The sequence below is a fragment of the Orcinus orca genome, chromosome 1, assembly GCF_937001465.1.
Source record: "Orcinus orca chromosome 1, mOrcOrc1.1, whole genome shotgun sequence".
NCBI lineage: Eukaryota > Metazoa > Chordata > Mammalia > Artiodactyla > Delphinidae > Orcinus > Orcinus orca.
Window position 1 is genome coordinate 110,270,178 of NC_064559.1, and position 15,658 is coordinate 110,285,835.

General features: G+C 45.2%; 1 long non-coding RNA gene across 1 annotated transcript; it reads right to left on the reverse strand.

Moving 5' to 3' along the window:
• Nucleotides 1–372: 372 nt before the first annotated feature.
• LOC117202084 (uncharacterized) lies at nt 373–14,508 on the reverse strand. The gene is made up of 4 exons (XR_004484255.2): nt 14,278–14,508; nt 11,158–11,243; nt 5,730–5,806; nt 373–535 (listed from the first exon to the last, which is right to left on the reverse strand). It is a non-coding gene; the product is annotated as an uncharacterized LOC117202084 (long non-coding RNA).
• Nucleotides 14,509–15,658: the final 1,150 nt, after the last annotated feature.

The following is a 15,658-nucleotide window of genomic DNA, read 5'->3' on the forward strand; positions in this document are numbered from 1 at the left end:
AAGCTGCAACTAAGGAGTCCACCTTCCGCAACGAAAACCCAGCGCAACCAAATAAATAAAATATTAAAAAAAAAATTATCCAGGCCAAAATGTCAATAGTACCAAAATTGAGAAAAGCTGTTTCAGACTAATCAGCCCGCACTTGGAGTGCAGGTAGCGGCCATGAATGTATGTATGGGTGAGCAGGGGCCATCTGAATAAAACTGAGACTTACTTGGGAAAAAGAAGGGAAAAGTGGGTCTGCAGTCAACAACCATGTACACTGCAGCTTTGCCCCATCGGAGCACTTATTGTGTGGCCGCTGTTTATTTATCCTCTGTGTTAGTTTTCTATTGATGAATAAGAAATTGGCGCAAACTTAACGTAAAACAACACAGATTTATTACCTTCCAGTTCCTGCAGGTCAGAAGTCTGGGCATGGTAGGCTGGATGCTCTGCTCAGGGTCTCACTGGGCTGAAATCAAAGCGTTGATTGGGGCTGTGGGTCTCCTCTGGGGTCCTCTTCCAAGCTCATTCTTGTGGTTGAATTCATTTCCTAGAGGTTAAGAGTCTGTTTCCTTTCTGGCTTGTCAGCTGGGGGCCACTCTCAGCTCCTAGAGGCCACACACACTCCTTACCATGTGGCCCCCTTATCTTCAAGCCAGCAAAGGTGCATCAAATCCTTCCCATGCCTTGAACCTCTGACTTACTCCACCACCAGCCATCGAAAATTCTCTGCTTTTAAAGTGCTCATGTGCTTAGGTCAGGTCCATCCAGATAATCTATCTCAAGTTCTGATCTGGAACCTTGACTACATTGACCAAATCCCATCACAGCAGCAGCTATATTCGTGTTTGGATGAATAACTGGGAAAAAGTGTGTGTGTTCCAAGCATCTTTGTGTTCCTGGCTTTTAGCAGGGTACCTGGTAAATATTTTTTTCTCAATAAATATTGTTTGAATGACTGAAGAACAGAATAAACAAAGTCATTTCCTTTTTAGGGGGATAGAATTACTAGATTGGTCACTCGGGGCATGTTATAAAGAGAACTGTACAATCTTGGAGTTAGAAGATACACATGGTCATAGAGGAATCTGTCGATCGTTCCAGGAACCCACATATTCACAGTGTGGGGTTCATCAGACCAAGATCTCCCTGGTTCTGAGTACTGTATTCTTTTACAATGCAGACTATTTTTCTTCACTGCCTTTTTGGCAGAACTGGCAAAGCTGCTGACTCATATTAAACTTGCAGTTCACTTAAAGCTTTTCTGCATTAACTGGTATTGTGCCAGGTCTCATTTTGTACTTGGGCAGATTTTATACCACTTCCTTCCCACTCATTCTTATGCCATGGGTTTCTGGCCTATCGTTTCAATCTTTTGAAGACCTCTGGGAATCCTGACTTTATTATTCAGCTTCTTGGCTCTCCTAACATGATAGCACTTGAAAATACAACAAGTACATTTTCTTTGCCTTTGTCCAAATAGTTTATAAAAAAGTGTTGAAGGAGTCAAGGTCAAATTCAAAGCCCCGAGGCATGTTAACTTCTTTCCAGTTGAAAACAATGATTTAATCAACATGTGTTGCATAAGGGTTGCTGAACCTATGATAAATCTACTCTTTTATTTCTCTATCATATCTACAAGCCTATTATGGAATACTTAAATGTTTGGCTAAACCTATGCTATACAGTATACATTCAAATATACTCCTAGGAATACAATATACATCTTTTGCAGTCAGGTATATCCATATATCAGAAAATTCTCTTCTAAATTCTCAGATATGCTGTACCTTTTTCTTTCTTTCTTTCTTTTTTTTTTTGCTTCTCCGTGTGGCACGTGGGATCTTAGTTCCCTGAACAGGGATTGAACCCGCACCCCCTGCAGTGGAAGCGCGGAGTCTCAACCAGTGGCTCGCCAAGGAAGTCCCAGATATGCTTTGCCTTGAAGTATTTCATGTTGTTCTTGCGTAGAGACATAGGTATACTTTAACCCCCAGAAGGGTCAATGAACTTAGACAGGGAGGAGAGATAGTGGGGAAAAATTTAACTGTGGTAGTGGGTCCTCAAGACAGCCCTCAATGACCTCTGACTTCTGGTATCCACATTCTTGTGTATTCTCCCGCCATATTGTACCAAGGTCAGTCTGTGTGACCATTGGACTACAGCAGAAGTGATAGTAAGTCGCTTCTAAGATGAGGTTATAAAAGTCACTGCAGCTTCCAACTTGGCCACTCTAACTCTTTGGCCAGTCACTCTAGGGAAAGCCAGCTGCCAGCAGTGAGTAGACTACAAAGAAGCCTGTGTGATGAAGAATTGAGCCTCTGACCATAGCCAGTGAGGAACCAAGTTCTCTTACCAATAGCTATGTGAGGGACTTGTGAGTGGATCCTCCAGTCCTGGACAAGCCTTCAGATGATTCCAGCTTCATGAGAAACCCTGGCTTGGAAACACCCAGCCCAGACACTCCTGGGTTCCTGATCCTAAGAAACGATATCAGGTAATTTGGGTTGTTTTGAGATGGCAAATTTTGAGGTAATTTGTTATGCCGCAGTAGAAAACTTATACACTAGGAGATGCTAAGCATGTTGATTGGGTTTCCTTAAGGGAAGTGAATAAAATGCTCAATTCCCAGAAAACAGTGAAAGACCAGCTAGTTAATTTCTAAGATCAGAACCCTGGAGGATAGTGCTATGAAACTTACATAGATAGGCCTTTTATCATTTTCTTAAAAAAGGTCAAAAATACTACTTGTCCTTTGTTAAAACATACACACATATTCACACATAGATGAAGTAAAAAGCACAAGTACCATTCCTATTCTTCTCATCTTATTCCTCAGAAGCAATTGCTGATATCAGTTTGGTTTTTATCTTTCTTGATTTTTTTCCCAGTCAGTTATAATCACACACACAATTACAGAACCCAATTTGTGTGTATGTGTGTGCTTGTGATATTTGACAAATGTCTTTATCATTTAACATTTATATCATATGTTCTTTCAGTGCCAACAGACTTGGCTCCAATATAATCATTCTAAAAGCTACGTTATATTCCATACTGTGGGATTCTGTAATTTATTTAAATAATGGTTCATCAGTAATTATTTATAATGTTTTATTCATGTATTTATTTGCCACTACACACAAGGCCCCAGTAAATATCTTTGAGCACTTGGACAAATATTTCTGTAGGATAAATTTCTAGAAGTGGGATTGAGGGTTAAAAGGTACGTAGATTTAAAATTTTGGTAGACGATGCCTAATTACATTTTATAAATGTTGTTCTTATTTCTTTTCCCACTAACGTATTTTTGCATCCTAACACTAGATAGTAATGATTTTTTAAAATTTCTGCTAATTTGATGGGCAGAAGTGTACAGCTTGTTTATATTTGCATATTCCTGATTTCTGAGGAGAAATCCACAATCACTTGAACTGTTTTCTTATAGGCAATATATCATCTTTCTGGCTGCTTTAAAGAGGTTGTTTTTCATCTTGGTTTTCAGCAGTTTGATTATGATGTGTTTAGGCATGGATTTTTTGTGTTCTTCCTATTTGGAGTTCACTGAGCTTCTTAAATCTGTATGTCTATGTCTTTTGCCAAATATGGGAAGTTTTCAGCCATTATTTTTTCCAGTATTTTTTTTTTTCCTGCTCTGTATTTTTTTCTCTTCCTCTGAGACTTGAATGACACAAATGTTAAGACATTTTGGTATAATCTCACTGGTCCCTGAGGCTCTGTTCATTAAAAAAATTTTTTTCTATGTTGTTCAGATTGAATAATTTCAATTGGTCTATCCAGGTTTTAAAATTTCAGTTACTGTATGTTTTAACTCTAAAATTTACATTTAGATCTCCTTTATACTTTCTGTTTCCCTGCCAAGACTTTCTCTTTCCATTCATTTCAAGAGTGTTGTTGTCCCTTACTTTGTGGAATATTTTATAATACCTGTTTTAAAGGCTTTGTCAGAAAATTCTAACATCTGCATCACCTTAGTGCTGGCATCTGCCGACTGTTTTCATGTGAGTTGAGATTTCATGGTTCTTCATACACTGAGGGTGAAAGGTAGAATAAAGTCTCTCTCAGAGATGTCTGCATCCTAATTTCTAGAACCTGTGAATATGTTACATGGTAAAAGGAATTAACATTGTAGGTGCAATAGGATTGCTTATCAGATGTGGACCTTGAGATGGGGAGATTATACTGGTGGGACATATATAATCATGAGCATCTTTAAAAGTAGAGAATGTTTCCTGGTTATGATCAGAAAGAGAGGTGACAATGGAAGAAGGGTTAGAGAGATGCTATGTTGCTTGCTTTGAAGATGGAGGAAGGGGTCCACGAGCCAAGGAATGAGGGCAGCCCCTCAAATCTTGCAAATGCAAGGAAACAGTTTCCCCACAGATCCTCCAAAAGGTGCCAGCCCTGCCCATACCAGGACTTTAACCCAGTGAGGCTGATTTTGGAATTCTGACCTATAGAACTTAAAACAAACATACAAACAAACAAAAACAAACACCCCCCCCAAAACCAACTATTATTTTAATGACCACTAGGTTTGTGGTCATTTGTTGTAGCAGCAGCAGAAAACTAATACACTGAGTAATGTTGGATTATATCTTGGATATTTTGAATATTATGTTTTGAGATCCTGGGTTTTATTTACATCTAATATAAATTATAATATTTATGTTTTAACAGGCAATCAACCTGGATGGACTCAGGCTGAAAATTCTGTCAGCCTTTTGTAAGTCGTAGTTTCAATGTCAGGTTTGTTTTCAGAGCCTTTGTAGCTACTTAGATTTTCTCTGTGCATGTGTCATTGGGGGTCATTCTGGGACCTGAGTGATGGCCCACCCTTTAGTTCAGTCTCCATGTCTTTGGTGTGTTATTTAGGAGCAGATCCACACCCACACAGCACAGGACTGAACCCAGGAGTTTGTGAACAGCTTTAAGAGGCCCCTGGCCCGAGTTCCTCCCTTTTTGAGATCTCTCTAGTACTTTCCAGCACTTTGTGGCCCCCCCTTATCCATCCTCTGGACCGGAAAGCTTGGGCTCTATCCACCCTGCTGTGCTGCACACTTCCTGTGAATGCACCCACATTAGGGGCCAGGTGGCGGGAGAAGTGAGAGAGGAGAAGAGGATTGGGGGTTCCCCCATTCTCTTGGGGAACAGCTCCTCCATACAGAGAGAGAGGGTCCACTGTGGGCTCCACTACCGCCATTCTCACTGCCACTGCTCTGATTGCCTGGGGAGGGTGCGGCTGGGAGAATAAAGAAAAGAAAGAAAATGAACAGGGGATTTCCCCACTGTTTGTGCGTGTTAATTGCACCTGGAGCCAGAACCAGAGGGAGCTCTCTTTTTAGCCATACCTGTTGCTCATTTCTGCATTTGGGGCTGTCTCCCATCCGGACCAAGGTCGTGGAGAACAAGTGAGACGCTCAGTGCTGGTTCAGTGGCACGTCGAATTCTGCTCTTCCTTCCCAAGCCCCCTGCTCCCATTTACTTTTCAGAGTCCTCAGATAGGCTGTTCAGGTTTTATAGCTGCATTCATGTGTTCACTCCATTTCATCCAGAACTGGATCCCCGCCTCTTCCCTTGATATCTGATGACAGGTACATTTTCCCTCAGGGGTTCCGGTCACATGACAGCTCCCCTCTTCCTTGCTGCCCTTCAATGGGAACAGGTCCCAGCCAGACGTAAACCAATCATGATGAAGCAACATCCTTCATGGTACCACCTACCTGTTCTTGCCTCTTCTGTTTTCTAGGACTTTTATCAGAAAACACACACAGAGGTCGAGCTCAGTCTCGATATCCATCTATAAAGAATTCCAGAGAGACAGCTTAATGCACTGTTTTACAAGCAAAAGGATCTGTTGAGAATGACTGAATCCTCCCTATGAAACGGGAACCATGGAAACATTTCATGACACCTTAACATTTTAGCATGTTCCCTGCAACAAACTATTGCCATTCTAACATAAACTAGTTCCTTCTTACTGAAGACCTGGTGCAAATCTTTAGATGGTGTGGCTAAGAGAATAGATGTGAATTCATCCCCTTGCCCCACTGTGTGCGTGTGCCTGCCCTTGGGGAAGCTTTTTTATACGGGTTCCCTAGTGGTCATTTGGGAAAGTCCCAAGTCCCTGCTTGTGTTGGAAGTTCATCTATTGTATCGCAAGGGAAGTGCTTCATCTTTCCTCTGTACTCTAAGGACCACTGACACTTTACTTTACATACTTACTTTAAATATGAGCTTTTTCCTTGTTTGCCTAGTACTGCAGCTTGGTTTCCTAACTTGAGCAATTGACCCGCTGCCTCTATGTTCTGCCCTTTTGTTTGTGATTGGACTGTGGCAAAGTAATGGGTTTTTAAACTCCTTTTAGTAGGAAACATAGTTTCTGAACTAAAAACAGATGGCTCCCATTGGGCCAGGATACTTCTGTGCTCGCAGTAAACACTCCTGCTCCTCATTTCTCATCCGATTATCGTGCAGGCCAGTGCTCACCAAACATTAATATACACAGGAATCAGCTGAGGCTTTTGTTCAACTAGAGATCCAGATTTCATTGTTCTGGGATGGGGACCAAGATCTTGCATTTCTAATACCCTCACCTGGGATATCCATGCTGCTGGGTCTGCTGACAGCACTTTCGTAGCGATGTAGCAATGTGGGGCTACCCAAGAGCATTTACCAGGAGAATGTCACATAGTTTAAGACATGTCACTAGCAATGGCTGAGATGGGGATGCACGCAGGAGCATCTCTGGAGATTTCCACCTGTGCAAGAGGCAGAGGGGAAGGCGGGCAGGGAGGCAGTCTCAACAAAAGTCTGCTCAACCCTGGAGCTCTGAAGCAGAGATGCAGCTCTAGACTTGTCTTGAGTTGAGGTGAAGGGACTAGGCCTTTGTATCCAACCCTGACCAGTCACTGGGTGCAGGCTGCCCCAGGAAGGGGGTGTCATCTTGAGCGAGGTGACTCTGCAGCTGAGGCCCTTCCGGTACAGGGCTGGTACCTCAGGCTGTTTGCACACAGTGCTTCCAGCGGCTGAAGGGCCAGCTGGGCCGCGTGTCATGTTACACACTCAGTCCTGAACCCTGGTCTCCAGTTCCTCTCTTGAGATGAGCTAGCTTAGAGCCCTCCTCTTTATTTTCCATGCTGATTTAAACACCCTCAGACATAATCCCTTCTTAGTACCTTGGCCTGAAAAGTCAACTGCAGTTGGCAAGGAGCGTCCATTTGAGCCTTTAGGTGGGTAGTTTGCATTTTTAAGAATTTCTAGGCTAGATTTTTTTCAACCCTGGAAGGGTTCCATTTAACATTTCCTTATAGATTCCTGCTAAATCAGAGGTTCCGATGGCAGTAAGAAAACCTCTGTCTGAGGTAGAAGAGGGACTTGAGGGCTAAAAAGAAAATAATTCCATTTCTTGTGGGAAACAAAGGCCTTGAAGTATTTGTAGGCTGAATTGAAAGGAGAAGCGTTAGGACTGGAAAAGCCCATTTGTAGAGGACTGAAGCAGGAAGACCGAAACCAAGCTGTTTAAAGATTTAAGCCTGTGCCCCAGTGATTGTGTAATGTGAATTTTAACCTCTGCTAAATATAGTTTATATCCTGAGAATCCTTCACACTCTAGTAAAAATAGCTGCACACTTGAATGGCTCATGTGCTCAGTGACTACAGGAAAAAGGGCCTGGGAATCCTGGGTGAGAGGAGAGAGAAGGGCGGGGGATCCCTGGGGAGAGTGCGTGTGTCTCCTCGGACAATTCATTTCTGAGTGTTAGACAAGAGCCCACTCTCGGGCCCTGGAAGGGGTCCCCCTTCCTGCAACAGCGTGGGTAATGGAAAAGAACCCAAACTAGAGAGCTGGGAAGGAGCTCTACTTAAAGGCAGGCACAGAATAAGGCACAAGAGGTGGCTTCCTTGGCTGGAGGGGGCCCCTACTGTGTCATCACTGGATATAGGCTGAGGACAAACAGTGGTCTAGGGCAGGGTTGCCAGCAGAAGATCAGGTGTCCAGGAGGTGAGAGCTCTGGGTTTTTTGTTTGTTTTTTCTTTTTACTCCCTGCAGCTTTTGAAGTACAAGTGGAATAAAGAAAACCAAGCGTGGAGCACAATTTTTGCTTCTGACGCTAGGGTGGCTCCAGGAATCAAAGGCATTGATTGTTGCTATTTACGTATTCTAGCTCCATGCCCTGCTTCCTGTGGCACAAGAATTTTCCACATGCTGTGTGTTCAGAGATGAGAATAGACATGGTATCTGATGCCCCTGGGTGGGGCCATATGGAGTTATCTACACACTCACTGAGGCATCCTACAAGGGCTGGGCTGGCAGAGAACCACCACGCGTGTAGAAGTGGCACAAAGTGCGCCTGACGGAGAGAAGAGACGTGTCTCTGCTCCTAGCCAATCTCCTCCTGCCTTTATCTTATCTCCTAAAAAGATTCCCTTGATAGCTTACTGCTTTCGAGCGGAAAACCTACACAAATGCAAGATCCATGGAAGCTGCCCGACCTGAACCCAGTGATGCAAATCACTGAGTGGACAGACCTACCTCCTGAGGGATTAAGTGTGTCCAGCCATTGATTTACATGGATATTTATCCAGCAAAAAAAGGAGCCAGCAGAAGGCAGAGAAGAATTCAGATGCACTGATCCTGCACCAAATACTGTTCACAATGTCAGGCCCCTCTAGTTATCCTCATGCCTGTTCTCTTTCACTGGCTGACTTCAGGCTACTTCTTTGCTATTGCCGTTTAAATGTAGAAAAGAAAGAAGAGGGCTTCCCTGGTGGCGCAGTGGTTGGGAGTCCGCCTGCCGATGCAGGGGACACGGGTTCGTGCCCCGGTCCGGGAGGATCCCACATGCCGCGGAGCGGCTGGGCCCGTGAGCCATGGCTGCTGAGCCTGCGCGTCCGGAGCCTGTGCTCTGCAACGGGAGAGCCCACAACAGTGAGAGGCCCGTGTACCAGGAAAAAAAAAAAGAAAAGAAAAGAAAGAAGAGCCAAATTCATGGAGAAACTACTCTGTGGTTTATATACTAATCCAATTTAATGCTTATAGCCCCTCAATGGGATAGGATTTTTTTCTTTCTTTCTTTTTAAATATATAAGGGGAAACTCAGAGAAAATAGGTGTATGTGTCAGGGTAGGGGATTTTTAGCCCAGCTCTGTCTGACACCACGACTTTGCTTCCCAGTGGTTCTCAATCCCGTCTGCACCCATGCATCACCAAAGGAATCTTGGGAGAATGCCCAGTGCCTGGGCCCCAGCCCAGGTCAAATAAATTAGAATCTCTGGAGGTGTAGCCCAACATTGGTACATTAAACAAATCTCTCCGGGGCTTCCCTGGTGGCACAGTGGTTGAGAGTCCGCCTGCCGATGCAGGGGACACGGGTTTGTGCCCCGGTCCGGGAGGATCCCACGTGCTGCGGAGCGGCTGGGCCCATGAGCCATGGCCGCTGAGCCTGCGCATCCGGAGCCTGTGCTCCCCAGTGGGAGAGGCCACAACAGTGAGAGGCCTGCGTACCGCAAAAAAAAAAAATCTCTCCGAGTGATTCTGGTGCATCTGGAGCTGAGATCCACTGGGCTACACCATACTGCCTCCATCCCATTCCAGTACAACCCCTGTGTTCTGCCCTTCCTCCCATTGTCTTTGGCTTTTCAGAAACGCCCTGATCTAGCTGGTCCACGGAGACCCAACAGATGAAGGAGACATCCAAAAGCCTAAGGATTGTTCCTGTCATAACAAATGTGTACAGGGCATAAACTGATGCTGGCTTTCCTTGTTAGCTGCATATAATGTCTGATGAACACTATTTGAATTGCACTGAAAGCAAAACGGCAATCCTGAGAGATGTTTTCTGACTGCCTTGCTGTTACTACATGAGGTGGTAGGAAATGCACTACATTTGGAGCCATAAACGTGGAAGTTCTCATTTTTGTCTGCCTACGAGCTAACTGTGCAATGTGAGGAAGAGTTCTCTTACCCACCTGGACTTCAGTTTCCTTACTTGTAGAAAGAATGCGGGTATAGGATCTGATAAGATCTGGCATTCCTTCTGTTATCTACCATGTAGATCAGGTCATTGCAACATTCTCAAAACCTTGCAATACCCATCTATAAAATGGCTGTCATTTACTCAGTAAGTTTATCTTAAACATGTGTTTATCTCCTTATTTTTAAAAAAACTATGAAAACACGAAAGGCTGTTTTCTCCTAAAAAATATTAGGTCAAGCTCTCTCTCCCCTACCATCCTTTTAAGAACAATCTGAGTCGATTTAGAGAATCTAATGCTTATGCTTAGACGTTAATTATAGGTTTCTTCAGTGCCATGTGTGACCTTGACTTTTAATTATTCAGGAGTGGCAATTACAGAACCTAAAGTGGGTTGTTGACACAAGATGCTTGGAAGTAAGGTAACCCTTTTCTCTTTCTACCAAATCAGAACGCATTAATTAGTTTTTGTTGTAAGTATTAAGGACGTGTTCATTCTAGAGAAGGTTAATTTCGTTCAATGTGTAATTCTGTAATTTAGGCATTATTCATACTTGCCGACAATGACTATCAGAGGGAGTGTCAGGAGGGAGCCCAAAGAGGCTCTTTCTGGTTTGGGGCTTGTATGATGAGGAGACCAAGACACCCACCCGTAGTTCCTGGCGTGGAAGCTGCTGGTTTACTAAGGGGAATATTTTTACAGGCCTTCCAAGGCCACCGTGGAGCAGAAGGCCTGCTCTGACAATTCAGCTAACATGTGCTAGGCTCTGCTGCAAACCCAGCCACTCTGCTGGTTGAGTCTCATGGTACAGGGGAATCCAAGCCAACACGTAACGATCTGATCAATTCCGTGTTTCCCAACTGAGCGTGGAGGAGCGTGGGGGGCCCAGGAGGTGTCCCAGAGGAGGCCTCAGAGGGGCAGGAGGAGCCGAGCAGGCAAGGGAACCACACGGTCACCAGCTCTCGATGCAGCCTGAGCTTCTGGGCTTGTGTATAGTGGTCAGTGCATTTGGGCTGGCCACAAAGTTCGTTCGGCTTTTTCCGTAAGCCGTTAGGGCAAACCCGAACGAACTTTTTGGCCAACCCAGTAGGTTTTCTTTGGGGGAAATATCCCTTGCAAACCAATAAACAAACAAAACAATTCTTCCAACCACCCCCCCCCCCAGTGAATTCTTACCTAATCCAGCCAATCAGGATAGAATTAGCATCTAGTCCTGAAGAGAGCAGCTCCTTTTCCACCTCCATCGCAGGTGGGACAGGGACCTGTAAGAATAATTCTCCTCCGTAAAGATGTATTTACTGGGCTTCCCTGGTGGCGCAGTGGTTGAGATTCCACTTGCTGATGCAGGGGACACGGGTTCGTGCCCAGGTCCGGGAAGATCCCACATGCTGCAGAGCGGCTGGGCCCGTGAGCCATGGCCGCTGAGCCTGCGTGTCCGGAGCCTGTGCTCCGCAACGGGAGAGGCCACAACAGTGAGAGGCCCGAGTACCGCAAAAAAAACAAAGATGTATTTACTTTGCAAAATAACACGGTCAAGAAGGCTTTCTTGCTGTTTGGCTCGGGCCTTGAATTTTAGCCTTTCATTGGCAGACGGGTGGTCATGCCTACCCAGGGAGCTTCAGAAGGATGTTCAGAAAGGAACGTGGGGCTCAGACTCCCCTTAAGCCCCCATTCCCCTTGGCCCCCAGTCCTCTTCGGAGTCAGGCCGGTAATGGCTTTGCTCCCCCTTCTCTTTTGTTTTGGGACATGGTCTCTTTAGACCCAAGGCTCAAGTCTTAACATTCCCAGGAGTCATCACCAACTGGAACAAAGCCCTCCAGAAAGTTCACAGGTGCAGCCTGTGAGAATAATATGTTCCAGCCCGAGGTACTTAAGAGCCTGAATGACTGGGCTCCTGGCCGGCACAGGTGTTTACTGAGTGCAGGACAGGAGGTTTCTGTCTCGAGGAAGGCTTTTTGCCCCATTACAGTTCTAACAGTCTGCTGGTTTTAGATTTGCTTCTCCCCACTCACCCCACCCCCCTCCAGCTATAATAAAGATGGGTCTGCGGAGATCACATTTCCATCAGTACGCTGTGTTTTTGTTCCTTCTGACTAAACATTTCCTATGTTTTCCTAGCTTGTGACAATCCTATCAAAGTCCCAGTTCCCTTCCTGAACTTCCACACCTCTGGCCCGAGGACTGTGAAATCAGGATGGGGATTCCGTTCTTTCGAAGGTTAGGCCACAGATTTTCTTCCTAAGAAATGCCTTTGAGGATGACTAGGCTTCTTAATTATTGGGGGAGAGCTAGGTTCCCAAGCAGGTGGGCCTCATTTTTATTTTTGCATAATGCATTTCCTAAAATGAGAGAGTATGAACTCATACTTAAATTCACTCTTTAGTGGGGAAATGAGAAAAATACACTTGAAATTGCCCCATTTTCCTGATAGTTTGGAGTTTTGTAAGCACTGAATTTTTTTTTTTTTTTTTTTTTTTTTTTTTGCGGTATGCGGGCTTCTCACTGTTGTGGCCTCTCCCGTTGTGGAGCACAGGCTCCGGACGCGCAGGCTAAGTGGCCATGGCTTACGGGCCTAGCCGCTCTGCGGCACGTGGGATCTTCCCGGACCAGGGCACGAACCCGTGTCCCCTGCATCGGCAGGCGGACTCTCAACCACTGCGCCACCAGGGAACCCTAAGCACTGAATTTTTTAAGGGGGAGATGAGGATACAATGGATATGCTTGAACTGTGGTCTAACTGTAGACCTCCTATCTAAGAGGAGTTTTCCTCTCCCTGAGAACGTTCGCAGCTGCTCCTCTGCTGTTTGCTCCTACCTAAAAAGAGCCTGGACTCCCTTCTAGTATTCTGCTTTCCTTAACCTTTCTCCCACCTGGGCTGGCGGGACAGGCTTTTGCACGTGTTCTCCATGGGTGACACTGTTCAGAAGTCCATGGCAGGAAAGGCGAGTGCTCAGGGCTGGGCTGACGTGGGATCCTGCTGGTTTATGGTAGTTTGGCCAAGCCCAGCAGGATAGCTCTGGCCGCGCGAAATAGGATTCATGTTGGTGTCTTGTTTGTCTTCAGAAGAGGAAGGGAAATAGCATTTATTTACAGAAGAGGAAGGGAAATGGTATTTATTTTTGTGATGACTCAGTTCACAATGTTTTTCTCCCAGCAGGTGATGTCTAAGCTTTGACAAATCTAGGGATCTCACTCGTGCAAAAATTCTTGGGGAAGAGACCCATCTCTAGAGGATGACCCGTTGGGACAGTTGTTCGTGGACTTGCTTCTCTACGGACTGTGGCACCTGAAGGATGACTAGGAGGCAGTGCTGGTGATCACATTCATCTCCTGTTATTATCAGCCTTTGCCTTTCCTTCAAACTCCCTGCAGGGTCCCTATGGACCACGTTGGTGATGTTTTTCTTGCGTTGCTTCTACCACCTAAGTGCTGTGTTGGCTATTGTGGGTACCATTGACCAAGGCTGACCTCAATGTCCATTTAAGCCAGAGTTTGCTTGTATACAGATAACACAAGAATAGGAGGACTTCCCTGGTGGCACAGTGGTTGAGAGCCTGCCTGCCGATGCAGGGGACCCGGGTTCATGCCCCAGTCCAGGAAGATCCCACATGCCGCGGAGCGGCTGGGCCCATGAGCCATGGCCGCTGAGCCTGCGCATCCGGAGCCTGTGCTCCGCAACGGGAGAGGCCACAACAGTGAGAGGCCCGCGTACCGCAAAAAAATAAATAAATAAAAAAGAATAGGAAACACAGGCTCTGCTGACTGTCATTAACCTCAATTTGAGGTCCCTTAGAGATTGTTCATAAACTGTGCTGTTCTTCAGAATACAGTCTTAACGTCTTGTCTCATGCTATATACTCCTTGGGCTACTTCATCTATTCTTGTGGATCTAAGTTCCAGGTAAGTGCTGAGGTCTTCTAAATCTATGTTTCAAGATTTCTTTAAGGGACTTCCCTGGTGGTCCAGTGGTCAAGACTCTGCTCCCACAGCAGAGGGACGTGGGTTTGATCCCCTGGTCGGGGAACTAACATCCTGAGTGTCACGCAGCATGGCCAAAAAAAAATAAAATAAAATCAAGATTGGGAATTCCCTGACCGTCCAGTAGGTTAGGACTCTACGCTTTCACTGCCGGGGCTCAGGTTCAATCCCTGGTTGGGGAACTAAGATCCTGCAAGCTGTGGGGCACAGCCAAAAAAAAAAAAAAAATCTAGATTCATGTATCTAATTACCACTTAGTCTGTCCATGCGGGTATCTAATCGTTACCCTGAATTTAACATATCCAAAGTGTAACTCACCTTCTTCTCCCAGCCAGCTTTTTCTTCTGTGGTACTTCTCCCGGTGGGTTACATCGCCATCACCTACACAGAAACTCAAGAGAGAAATTTAGTCATCAGCCTGGACCCATTCCTCCTTACCTACACAATCCCTACTTCACGTCACTGCCTGCTTCAAACGACCTCAACCGTTTTCCATCTCCTTCAGAAGAGAGTTGAAACTCTTTAGAATAGCACAGAATGCCCTTGTTCCCCGCGTATGTATACATGATCCATGAACTTGCTTTAGCCAAAGTGTAACTCCTGGCAACTTTCCAAGTTAGCTATTTTGTTTTTCACGCTCCCCAGCCTTTGCACACTGTTTTTCACGCTGGGAACGCCCCTCACGCACTTCTTCCCCAGCAATTTCTATTGCTTCTTCAAGGCTGTGCTCCAGAAATCTCCATCTCCAGATATCCTTCTCTCCACAACAATGCCCCATCATGGGAATTAATAGTTATTAAATTTCTGTTAGGGGCTTAGTATTTTTGAGTATATTTACATATCTTTTTCTAATCCTTTCAACAGCCCTGTAAAGAAGGTATTATTGCCCTTGCTTAATAATAAAGAAACTGGACTCAAAGAGGTAAAGAAACCTGGGAGCAAGTTAGAAATGCAAATTCTCAGGCTCCACCCTTGGCCAACTGATCAGACTCTCTAGGGGTGGGACCCAGCAGCCTGCATTTTAATGGAGTCTTCAGATAATTCTGCTGCACACTCAAGTTTGAAAATCACTACAGAGCTTGAAGAAATCGCAGGGTCCACGAAGAGAGCAATTCCAGAGGGGATGGGCCAGAAGTAAGCACCTTTCTCTCAAGCGCTTGAAAACCAATTTCATGTCACGCAAAGATAGTAAAGATACTAATTTAAGATGGGAATTAACTGGGAAATGAATTAGAATACAGGGGTTACGTAGGCACATGCAAGCTATAATTAAACCTACTGCTGAGTTTTAGGAAAATCCTCTTTGAGACCAGGAGTGTAGACTAAATGTGATCTTGTTTGGCAAAAATCTGGACTTTGAAAAGGGTCCTTTGGAAATAAAATGAATCGAGGGAAGATTGTCCCAAGTATGTATCACCTTTCTTTTTTTAACCACCCACACCTCCTGCTGGGCTACACCATGTCCCACTCCCTAACTTAGGACTGTAGGTGGGCATGGCTGGAGGTTAGGGTGACAGGTCAGCAGTACTCACCTTTTATGAGTCTCAGCTCCCAAAGCATGCATGTTTCTCTAAAGGTGAAATTTCAGGCCAAGAAGGGATATTTGGGGAGTAGGAATCCTCAATTTAAAAAGATGACTGCCTGGACTTCCCTGGTGGTCCAGTGGTTAAGACTCTGCACTTCCACTGCAGGGGACTCA